This window comes from Mobula birostris, chromosome 1 (assembly GCF_030028105.1).
Source record: "Mobula birostris isolate sMobBir1 chromosome 1, sMobBir1.hap1, whole genome shotgun sequence".
In the NCBI taxonomy this organism is placed as follows: domain Eukaryota; kingdom Metazoa; phylum Chordata; class Chondrichthyes; order Myliobatiformes; family Myliobatidae; genus Mobula; species Mobula birostris.
In genome coordinates this window covers 116539863-116552602 of record NC_092370.1, presented here as the reverse complement: position 1 = coordinate 116552602, position 12740 = coordinate 116539863, and the positions used below count along the sequence as shown (strand labels likewise).

The following is a 12740-nucleotide window of genomic DNA, read 5'->3' as shown; positions in this document are numbered from 1 at the left end:
AGCTGAAGACATGAAGATTATAAGTTAGAGAACAAATAAATTATGCAGAAAAGTGTTCATTGGTTCATTTAAAAATCTTATGACTGAATGGAAGTAACTGTTCCTAAATCATTAAGTGTACACCTTTTGACTCTTGTGTCCCCATCCCAACGGTAGTAATGAGAAAAGGCAGGTCCTAGATGGCAAGGGTCCTTCGTGGTGGACGCTGTCACCTTGAGGCACTGCCTTTGGAAAATGTCTTTGATGATGGAGAGGTTGTGCCATGATGAAGCTGGCTAAATGTACAACCCTCTGAGCGATCTATGCAGTCATTGATACCTCCATGCTAAGTTGTAACGCAAACAGAATACTCTCCATCATACATCTATAGAAATTTGCAAGTGTTTGGTTTTATAACAAATCTCTTCAAACTCCCAATGATGTAGAGCCATTGAGGTGCCTCCTTCATGATTGCATCAATGTGTTGGGCCCAGTATAGATCCTCTGAAATGTTGTTTGAAAGAAGTACATACAAAGTAGCTTATAAGACCATAAGATATGGGAGCAGCAGTAGGCCATTTGGCCCATCGAGTCAGCTTCACCATTCAAACACAGGCTGATCCAATTCTTCTAGGCATCCCCACTCCCCTGCCTTCTCCCCATACCCTTTGATGCCCTGGCTAATCAAGAACCTATCTATCTCTGCCTTAAATACACCCAATGACTTGGCCTCCATAGCTGCTCGTGGCAACAAATTCCACAGATTTACCACCCTCTAACTAAAGTAATTTCATGTATCTCTGTTCTAAATGGACGTCCTTCAATCCTGAAGTCATGCCCTCTTGTCCTGAACTCCCCTACCATGGGAAATAACTTTGCCATATCTAATGTGTTCAGGCCCTTTAACATTTGGAATGTTTCTATGAGATCCCCTCTCATTCTCCTGAACTCCAGAGAGCACAGCCAAGAGCTGCCAGACGTTCCTCATACAGTAACCTTTTCATTCTTGGAATCAATCTTGTGAATCTTCTTTGAACCCTCTCCAATGTCAGTACATCCTTTCTAAAATAAGGATCCCAAAACTGCACACAATACTCTCAAGGGTGGTCTCACGAGTGCCTTATAGAGCCTCAACATCACATCCCCGCTCTTGTATTCTATACCTCTAGAAATGAATGCCAACATTGCATTCGTCGTCTTCACCACGACTCAACCTGGAGGTTAACCTTCAGGGTATCCTGCACAAGGTCTCCCCAGTCCCTTTGCATCTCTGCATTTTGAATTCTCTCCCCGTCTAAATAATAGTCTGCCGGTTTATTTCTTCCACTGAAGTGCATGGCCATACATTTCCCAACATTGTATTTCATTTGCCACTTCTTTGCCCATTCCCCAAACTATCTAAGTCTCTTTGTTTCCTCAACACTACCCGCTCCTCCACCTATCTTTGTATCATCGGCAAATTTAGCCACAAATCCATTAATCCCACAGTCCAAACCATTGACATACATCGTAAAAAGCAGCGGTCCCAACACCAACCCCTGTGGAACTCCACTGGTAACTGGGAGCCAGCCAGAATAGGATCCCTTTATTCCCACTCTCTGTTTTCTGCTGATCAGCCAATGCTCCATCCATGCTAGTAACTCCCCTGTAATTCCATGGGCTCTTATCTCGCTAAGCTGCCTCATGTGCAGCACCTTGTCAAAGGCTTTCTGAAAATCCAAGTACAGCACATCTGCATATATGGCGGATCCGACAAGTTCGGTAACTGAACTTATGACGGAGAAGGCGGATGAGCTACAACCTCAAATGTCAACAGCTGTAGTATTGGCGGATGAACATTTGGGAAGAGAAATGGCAATTTCTTTAGTTCGCCCAATGGTAGGCAATAGCAAACCACCGTTGCAGTTTGCTAAGAAAACCATGGTCAAACTCACAAAATGTATCACACAATAACAGGGTCAAGAGGATCTTCAAGACAACTCTGAAGATGTTTGGCTCGGTAGGGTTGATTCTGGCCAGCAGGGGATCCTCGACCGTCGTCAAGCTACTGCTCATAAATTTAAAGTAACGCAAAAGGAAATTATTGCCACTTGGAATGTAAGAACCTTATATCAAGCAGGAAGATTGGACAATGTGATAAATGAAACGGAAAGGGAATTGGAACAATGTGTTTTTGTGAAAGACAAAGGTACAAGAAACGCAATATGATGTTAAGGATACTATCAGAACGAGCTATTCAAGTGCAAAAAGATTTGTTTGTTTGTTTTATCAACTACGCAAAAGCATTTGATAAAGTGAGGCACAATAAGTTATTTGAAATATTACAGAAAACTCTAGATCTAGATTCGAAAGACCTCCACCTAATCAGAAATCTGTACTGGGAACAAGCTGCTGCTGTAAGAATAGATGGAGAAGTAAGTCAGTTTACGAAAATCAAGAGAGGCATTAGACAAGGATGTGCTTTCTTCCCTGATTTATTTAATGTGTACAGTGAAACAATATTACAAAAAATAAGAGACATTTTGGGAATCAAAGTTGGCAGTGAAAACATCAATAATTTCAGATATGCAGATGACACTGTGCTAATTGCAAGTACGGAGGAAGAACTACAAAACTTAATTGATATAATTGTTGAAGAAAGTGCAAAAATGGGTCTATCTATCAATTGCAAAAAGACAGAATGTATGGTGATATCCAAAAAGAAGGAGAATCCTATCTGCAGGCTGAGAATAAATGGGGAAGACATAAAACAAGTAAAGAACTTTTGACACTTAGGAAGCTGGGTGAGATCAGATGGCAGGTGCGACTTGGACATCAAAAGAAGAATAGGGGTGGCAAAAGACACCTTTACGAGAATGAAGAGTATACTGATCAACAATAAACTAGGCATGACAACCTGCCTCAGAGTACTGAAATGTTATGTTTATCCAGTTATGTTATATGGCTCAGAATGTTGGACAATATCTGGCAACATGAGGAAACGAATTGTAGCAGCAGAAATGTGGTTTTTGAGGAGGATGCAAAGAATATCATGGACGAAAGGAATATCTAATGAGGATTTCATGAACAGAGCAAGCACAAAAAGAGAAATAATGTATGAGATCGTGAAAAGGCAACGTAACTTCATTGGACATGTGATTAGGAAAGAGGAGTTAGAATGCACGGTAATTATGGGAAAGATTGAAGGGAAGAAAGCAAGAGGAAGACAAAGACAAATGATGATGGAGACAGCAGCCAGAGAACTGGAAATGAATACCAATGAATTGATCCACTTGACCTGAAAGAGGAGTGTGTGGGCCATGGCAGTCAAAGCTCAAACTGGGCATGGCACCTGATGATGAAGAAGATGATGATGACAGCAGATCTACAGCATCTCCTTTGTCTACCCTGCTTATAATTTCCTCAAAAAATTGCAGTAGGTTCGTCAGGCAGGATTTTTCTTTCAGGAAACCATGCTGGCTTTGGCATATTTTGTCATGTACCTCCAGGTATTCTGTAATCTCATCCCTAACAATTGATTTTAACAACTTCCCAACCACTGATATCAGGCTAACAGGTCTATGGTTTCCTTCTGCAAGTTTTTAAAAGCTTCCCAATCCTCTATCTTCCCACTAGTTTTGGCTTCCTTTTATGCCCTGTCTTTTGCTTTTACTTTGTTTCTGACTTCACTTGTCAGCCATGGTAGTGTCCTTCCATTCGAAAATTTCTTCTTATTTGGAATATATCTGTCTTGTACTTCCCTCTTTTTTCGCAGAAACTCCAGCCTTGCTGCTCTGCTGTCCTTCCTGATAGAGCCCCTTTCCAGTCAACTTGACAGTTCCCCTCTCATGCCATTGTAATTTCCCTTATTCCACTGAAATACTGACATGTTGGAATTTAATTTCTCCTTCTCAAATTTCAAAGTGAATTCGATCATATGGTGATCACTGTTCCACAAGGGTTCCTTACCATAAGCTCTGTTATCACCTCTGGATCATTGCACAACATCCAGTCTAGCACAGCCAATCCTGTAGTGGGCTCAACAACAAGCTGTTCTAAAAAGCCATCCCTTAGACATTCTACAAATTTTCTCTCTTGAGGTCTATTGCTGGCCCGGTTTTCCCAATGCACTTTCATGTTAAAATCACCAACGATTACCATGACATTGTCCTTCTGTCTTTTCTATCTCCTGCTGGATTTGTAATCCACATCCTTGCTGCTGTTTGGAGGCCTGTATACGACTGCCATTAGGGTCCTTTTACCCTTGCCATTTCTTAACTCAACCCATAGAGGCTCTCCCTCCCGATCCTATGTCTTTCCTTTCTAATGATTTAATATTATTTCTTATACACAGGGCCACACCAACCCCTCTGTCTACTAACCTATCTTTCCGATACACCGTATATCCTTTGATATTCAACTCCCAATGGCAGCCATCCTTTAGCCAAGTTTCAGAGATGGCTGCAACGTCATACTTGCCAATCTGCAGCTGAATTTCAAGATCATCCATTTTACTTCTTATGCTACATGCATTCAAATACAACACTTTCAGTCCAGTATTTGTTCCTTTCTGTTTTAACTGCACCACACTTCTATTGCCCTGTAACTCATCCCACTGGCTGTGATTAAGCTTCATCTCCTGCCTGTCCTTTCAATCATCTCTGTTGTAAGCTACCTTTGATTTATTTCTGTTTTCCCCTTCCTCAGCCCTATCACTCTGGTTCCTATCCCCCTACCAAATTAGTTTAAACCTTCCCTAACAGCTCTATTAAACCTGTCTGCTAGGATATTGGACCCCTTTGGGTTCAGGTGTAATTCATCCTTTCTGTTCAGGTTGTACTTCCCCCAGAAGATGCCCCCATGATCCAGGAACTTGAAGCTCTGCCCCCTACACCAGTCTCTCAGCCACACATTAATATGCTTGATCATGCTATTCTTGCACTTGCTAGCATGTGACACCGGCAGCAATCCCGAGACTACTACCCCGGAGGTCCTGCTTTTCAGCTTCCTACCCAACTCGCTGAATTCTCTCTTCAGGAACTCCTCCCTTTTTCTACCTATGTCATTGGTACCAACTTGTACCAAGGCTACTTTTGGCTTCCTTCAGACAGAATACTCTGCACCCGATCCGAGACATCCTGTACACTGGCACCTGGGACGCAACACACCATGTAGGTATCTCTATCAGGCTGACAGAATCTCCTGTCTGTTCCCCTCACTATGGAATCCCCTATGGCTAACGCATTCCTCATCATCTTCTCTCCCTTCTGCACCACAGACCCAGGCTCAGTGCCAGAGATGCTGATATTGCAACCATTTTGTCATGATATTATTAAAATTTACATCTGATTAGGCAGATCTAGATGTAACAGCTACAGAGGATGCTAACAATGTTGAAAGAATAATCTTTGAAAAATTACTTTTCAGTTGATGTTTATATTTTTATAGCAGAGTTCGCAAAGCCTTTCAGAAAATCAACTTTTTTGATTCTGTTCTGAATCAGGATTTAAATTGACATTTAAAGCTCAGAAAGGTACATTTTGGGGGAAAAATAATAAATTAAAACAAATTACTGGCAAATTTAGAGGTTTCATAATCAGAAAGCAAAAGAGGCTGAGTTTTGTGTTGTCATTCCTTGGTGATAAGAGACCACAACAGTATTCTGTTACATTTTTACAGTTGTTATTAATGATATGCTGTTGTGTTGGTAGCAAAGCCAATATTTACTATTCTGAATTGCACTTGGAAAGTTGGTGGCAGACTGTTCACTTGACCCCCTTAGTTTGGTGCACACTCAATGATTTGGTCTTTAGTGGAACGAGGACTCCAGGATTTTGAACATCTACAGTAAATTAACTTTGATATATTTTAAACTAAGATTATGTCTTACTTGGAAGGGAACTGGCAGGTATGGTGGAGCAGTTCTGGTGAGGCCATGGTCCTTATCTTTGTGGAGGATGATGTTAGTGAGCTTGTGTGGTGCTGTGAAGAAAGTTGTAGTATGTTTCTGCAGTGGGTAAATAGTAGACCCTCCAGGTGTGGTGTATCGAATCATTTCAGGGTCACATTCCAGGTTATTTTATTAACTAAATTTACCTTTCCTGGCTGCTTTGGAGAACTTTCTTCAGATCACTTGTCCAATTCACTGGATCTCTAGATCAATAACATAATCACTCTGTTACAGTATCTGTTGCGTTCTCTATGGTACCAGAGTGATTATGGTTGACAGCTTGTATGGAAGAAGAGTCGAGACATCGTTCACAGCTATCAAAGTGATGCAACTGTTATCAACAGTAATAGCTTTCCATATTAAACATGAAGTCAGCCTAAGAGATTAATAGAATCTTAAGTGCTGATACCTGATAGGACACTTGTGAAGTTTCAGTGCTTCTTCCAGGGTTGAAGTTAATGCCACATTATGTAATCTAACCCCGGAGATAATCCTGATTTTATAATGTAATAAACTGGAATAAAAGCTTGAATTTAATTTCTAAGGAGATGAAATGAATTTCCAATGTAACTCTAAGGATCAAATCATGACTTCAGCTGATTCCTCCGGGCAGAGAGACTAAATGTAAAAAACTTCTTGTACTCTATGTTGAGAAATATTTGCTGAGACTACTTGTAGGTTTTAAGTTGAAAATCAATTTGTATTCCTTTTAGTAGTGAAGTTAATCAGAATCATATTTAATATCACAAGCAAATGTCATGAAATTTGTTATGTGGCAGCAATACATTACAATGCATAATAATAATAAATGAATTACAGTAAGAAGTGCGTGTAATAATATATATATCCTATAAAAAGTATTCACCCCTCCTCGGAAGTTTACACGTTTTATTGTTTTACAGCATTGAATCACAGTGGATTTCATTTGGCCTCATGACACTGATCAAGAGAGAAGACCCTTTGGTGTCAAAGTGAAAACAAATTTCTACAAATTGGCCTAAGTTTACTACATTTATTAAACACAGAATAATTGATTGCATAATTACTCACCCCCTTCAAGTCAGTCTTTAGTAAGTGCACCTTTGGCAGCAATTACAGCCTTGAGTCTGTGTGGATAGGTTTCCTATCAGCTTTGCACATCTGCAATTTTCCCCCATTCTTCTTTACAGAACTGCTCAAGCTCTGTTAGACTGCATGGGGTTTGTGAGTGAACAACCCTTTTCAAGTCATTGAGGTCTGGACTCTGACTTGACCACTATAGGACATTAACATCGTTGTTTTAAGCTGTTCCTGTGTTGCTTTAGCTTTATGCTTGGAGTGATTGCCTTGCAGGAACACAAGTTTTCTCCCAAGTCGCAGCTATCCTGCAGACTGCATCAGGTTTTCCTCCAAGATTTTCCTGTATTTTGCTACATTCATTTTACCCTCTACCTTCACAAGCCTACCAGAGTCTGCTGCAGTGAAGCATCCCCACAGCATGACCCAGCCACCACAATACTTGAAGGTAGAGATGATATGTTCATGATGATGTGCGGTGTTTGGCTCATGCCAAACATAGGGTTGAGTTGAATGGCCAAAAACTCAACTTGGTTTCATCAGACCATAGAACCTTCTTCCAGCTGACTTCAGAGTCTCCCACATGCCTTCTGGCAAATTCTTGCTGAAATTTCATGGGAGTTTTTTTTCAACAGTGGCTCTCTCTTTACCATTCTCCCATAACGCTGTGACTGGTGAAGCTCCTGGGCAACTCAGTCACTGAAGCTTGTAACTTCTCCAGAGCTGTCATAGGTCTCTTGGTGGCTTCACTCACCAGTCCCCTTCTTGCACAATCACTCAGTTTTTGAAGACGGCCTGCTCTAGGCAGATTTACAACTGTGCCATATTCGTTCCATTTCTTGATGATTGATTTAACTGTTTCCAAGGGATGTTCAGTGACTTGGAAATTTTCTTGTATCCATCTCCTGACTTGTGCTTTTCAATAATCTTTTTGTGGAATTGCTGGGAGTGTTCCTTTGTCTTAATGGTGTAGCTTTTGCCAGAATGCCGAGTTAGAACTTCCAGATACAGATGTATTTTACTGCAGTCCATTGAAACACCTTGACTGCACAAGGTGATCCCCATTTAACTAATTATGTGACTTCTAAAACCAGTTGGCTGCACCAGTGATGATTTGGTGTGTCATATTAAAGGGGTGAATACTTATGCAGTCAATTATTTTGTGTTTTACATTTGTAATTAATTTGGATAACTTTGTAAAAATCTGTTTTTATTTTGACACAAAAGAGTACTTTTCTGTTGATCAGTGTCAAAAAATCCAAATTAAATTCACTGTGATTCAATGTTGTAAAACAATAAACCATGAAACTTCTTAGGGGAGGTCTATGCTTCTTATAGGCACTGATATATATTATATACACGTACATACACGCGTGCATATATACACACACACAGCAGAAAACCAGGCTGCAAAGGGTTCACAAACTTTTTCTTGCAAATGTATGTACATAGCCCTCTGAGGACTGGTATGTGTTCCAACATCTTACTCTTTCTGAACTTCACAGTCAGTTCTTTGGTCTTATCGACATTGAGGGCTAGGTTGTTGCTGCGACACTACCCAACTAGCTAATAGCTCGCTCCTATACGCCACCTTGTCACCGTCTGAAATTCTGCCAACAATAGTTGTGTCATCAGCAAATTTAAAGATGGCATTTGCGTTGGGTCTAGCCACACAGTCATGGGTGTAGAGAAAGTAGAGCAATGGGTTAAGAACACATCTTTGAGATGCACCATTGTCAGTTATCAGTGAGGTGGAGATGATCTTCAGATGAGGAAGTCGAAATCCAGTTGCAGAGGGAGGTACAGAGGCCCAGGTTTTGGAGCTTTTCGATCAGACCTGTAGGAAAAATGTTGAGTTGTAGTCATTAAATAGACCGACTTAAGTACTGGTATTGTCCAGATGATCTAAGACTGCGTGAAGAGCCAGTGAGATCGCCTCCGCTGTAGACCTTTGTTGCGATAGACAAAATTGCAGTGGTTACAGGCCCCTGCTGAGACAGGATTTGATTCTCACCAAAACCAACCTCTCAAAGCACTTCGTCACTGTAGATGTGAATGCCACTGGACGACAGTCTTTGAGGCAGCTCACCCTGCCTTTGGACACTGGTATGATTGTTGCCCTTTTGAAGCAGATGGGAGCTTTCAACTGTAGCAGTGAGAGATTGAAAATTCCTTTGAACACACCCGCCAGTTGGTTGGCACAGATTTTCTGAGCCCTTCCAGGTATTCCATTAGGACCTGTTGCCTTGTGTGGATTCACCCTCTTGAAAGGCAATCTGACATCAGCCTCCAAGACAGAGATCACAGTGTCACTGGATGCTGCGGGGATCCACGTAGCAGTAGTTCTGTTCTCCCTTTCAAAGTGTGCATAAAAGATGCTGAGCTCATCTGGGAGTGAAGCATCACTGCCATTTATGATGTTAGGTTTTGCTTTGTAGGAAGTATGGCATTCAAAGCCTGCCAGAATTGATTTGCACCTGATTCCACCTCTAACTTCGTTTGGAATTGTTCCTTTGCTCCTGAGATGGCCCCACGTAAATCGTACTTGGGCTTCTTGTATATTCAGAATCGGAATCAGGTTTATTATCACCGGCATGTGACGTAAAATTTGTTAACTTAGCAGCAGCAGCAGTTCAATGCATTACATAATCTAGCAGAGAGAGAGGGAAAAAAAATAAAATAAAATAAAACACAATTGGCATGTCCCCAGAGCGAGGTGTTTAGATGGGGTGAGTTTGTTAGGTGAGTTCAAGAAGGTTTCTTGACTCAATATGTAGATAAGCCAACAAGAGGAGAGGCGGTACTTGATCTGTTATTAGGAAATGAACCTGGTCAGTGGGAGAGCATTTTGGAGATGGTGATCACAATTCTATCTCCTTTACCGTAGCATTGGAGAAGGATAGGAACAGACAAGTTAGGAAAGCGCTTAATTGGAGTAAGGGGAAATATGAGGCTATCAGGCAGGAACTTGGAAGCATAAATTGGAAACAGATGTTCTCAGGGAAACGTATGGAAGAAATGTGGCAAATTTTCAGGGGATATTTGTGTGGAGTTCTGCATAGGTACATTCCAATGAGACAGGGAAAGGATGATAGGGTACAGGAACTCTGGTGTACAAAGGCTGTTGTAAATCTAGTCAAGAAGAAAAGAAGAGCTTACGAAAGGTTCAAAACCTAGGTAATGATAGAGAGCTAGAAGATTATAAGACTAGCAGGAAGGAGATCAAGAAAGAAATTAGGAGAGCCAGAAGGGGCCATGAGAAGGCCTTGGCGGACAGGATTGAGGAAAACCCCAAGGCATTTTACAAGTATGTTAAGAACAAGAGGACACAAAGGTTGGAGGTGTTGTGGTTAGTGTGGAGGCCATCAGAAGTTACAGTGGGATATCCTATCAATGTGAGATAAGTGTGAGGTGGTTCATTTTGGTAGGTCAAATATCATGACAAAATATAGTATTAATGGTAAGGCTCTTGGCTGTGTGGAGGTTCAGAAGGATCTTGGAGTCCGAGTCCACTCAAAGCTGCTGCGCAGGTTGACTCTGTGATTAGGAGACCATTTGGTGCATTGGCCTTCATCAATTGTGGGATTGAGTTTAGGAGCCGAAAGGTAATGTTGCTGCTATATAGGAATCTGGTCAGACCCCACTTGGAGTACTGTGCTCAGTTCTGGTCGCCTTACTGTAGGTAGGATGTGGAAACCATAGAAAGGGTGCAGAGGAGATTTACAACGATGCTGCCTGGATTGGGGAGCATGCCTTATGAGAATAGGTTGAGTGAACTTGGCCTTTTTTTCTTGGAGCATTGGAGGATGAGAGGTGACCTGATAGAGGTGTATAAGATGATGAGAGGCATTGATTGTGTGGATAGTCAGAGGCTTTTTCCCAGGGCTGAAATGGCTAGCACGAGAGGGCATAGTTTTAAGGTGCTTGGAGTAGGTGCAGAAGAGATATCAGGGGTAGGTTTTTTACGCAGAGAGTGGTGAGTGCATGGAATGGGCTGCTGGCGACTGGTGGAGGTGGATACGATAGGGTCTTTTAAGAAACTCCTGGATAGGTACATGGAGCTCAGAAAAATAGAGGGCTATGGGTAACCCGAGGTAATTTCTCAGGTAAGAGCATGTTCAGCACAGCTTTGTGTGCCGAAGCGCCTGTATTGTGCTGTAGGTTTTCTGTTTCTATAATAATTAATAAATAATTAAATCAACTACATATATTGAATAGATTTTTTAAAATGTGCAAAAACAGAAATACTGTATATTTAAAAAAAAGTGAGGTGGTGTCCAAAGCTTCAATGTCCATTCAAAAATCGGATGGCAGAGGGAAGAAGCTGTTCCTGAATCGCTGAGTGTGTGCCTTCAGGCTTCTGTACCTCCTACCTGATGGTAACAGTGAGAAAAGGGCATGCCCTGGGTGCTGGAGGTCCTTAATAATGGATGCTGCCTTTCTGAGACACCGCTCTCTAAAGATGTCCTGGGTACTTTGTAGGCTAGTACCTAAGATATAACTGACTAGAATTACAACCTTCCTATGTCATTAGACTTGAATGCCACAGATCTCGCCCTCAGCAGACTAGGAAACATCCTGGTTCATCCACGGCTTTTGATTCGAGTGTGTATGTTATGTTCTTGTAGGCACATATTCGTCCGCAGAGGTTTTAATTAAGTCAGTGACAGCTGTGAGGTACTCATTCACACTCCAAGATGAATCCCTGAGTCCAGTCCACTGACTCAGAGCAGTCCTGTAGCACTCCTGCACTTCCCTTGTCCATACCTTCTTGGTCCTCACTGTAGGTGCTGTGGTCTTCAGTCTCTGCCTATAGTCAGTGAGTAGAAGTACAGTCAGGTGATCAGATTTTCTAAAGTGTGGGCGTAGAATGGCACGGTAGTGCTCTAGATCAGCGGTCTCCAACCACTGGGCCACGGACCGGTACCGGGCTGCAGAGCATGTGCTACTGGGCTGCAAGGAAACGATATGAGTCAGCTGCACCTTTCCTCATTCCCCATCACGCACTGTTGAACTTGAACATAGGGTTGCCAACTGTCCCGTATTTGCCGGGACATCCCATATATTGGGGTAAATTGGTGTCTCCTTGGCCCTTGTCCTGTATTTCCCCCGCTAAGGTAGAGTGTTCCTGTGAAACCATTCGTGCCGAAATGGCGTAAAGCGAAGAAGCAATTGCCATTAATTTATATGGGAAAATTTTTTGAGCGTTCCCAGACCCAAAAAATAACCTACCAAATCATACCAAATAACACATAAAACCTAAAATAACACTAAAATATAGTAAAAGCAGGAGTGATATAATAAATACACAGCCTATATAAAGTAGAAATAATGTATGTACAGTATTATCGGGAAGATTATGCCAAAACCGATTTGTGGAAAAAAAATCGGCATGTACACGCATGCCCACAGAGGTGCCTGCGCAAGGCTTCATGGTCATGGTAGTCTTTCTTGGGGTAAACCCAAGTGTCCTGTATTTGACTGCTACTTTTGTCCCTTATTTGGGAGTGAGAAAGTTGGCAAGCCTAACTGTAAAAGACATGTTGAGGTGAGTTTAACCCCACTTGAACACCCCCCCCCCCCCCCGATTGGCTGGCTGGTCTACAAGAATATTGTCAATATTAAACCGGTCTGCGGCAAAAAAAAGGTTGGGGACCCCTGCTCTAGATGGTAGTATAACACTGGTTTGGTGTGTTAGCTCCTCTGGTTCCACAAATGATATGTTGGCCATAATTATTTGGGGACTTTTTAAAGTTGGCCTGGTTAAAGTCCCCTA

At 41.8% G+C, this 12740-nt stretch overlaps 1 protein-coding gene across 1 annotated transcript in view; it reads left to right on the top strand.

The window, feature by feature from the left end:
* Positions 1 to 12740, top strand: part of LOC140204096 (eukaryotic translation initiation factor 3 subunit E-A) — a 210396-nt gene that overhangs the window by 60442 nt on the left and 137214 nt on the right. The window lies entirely within an intron of this gene.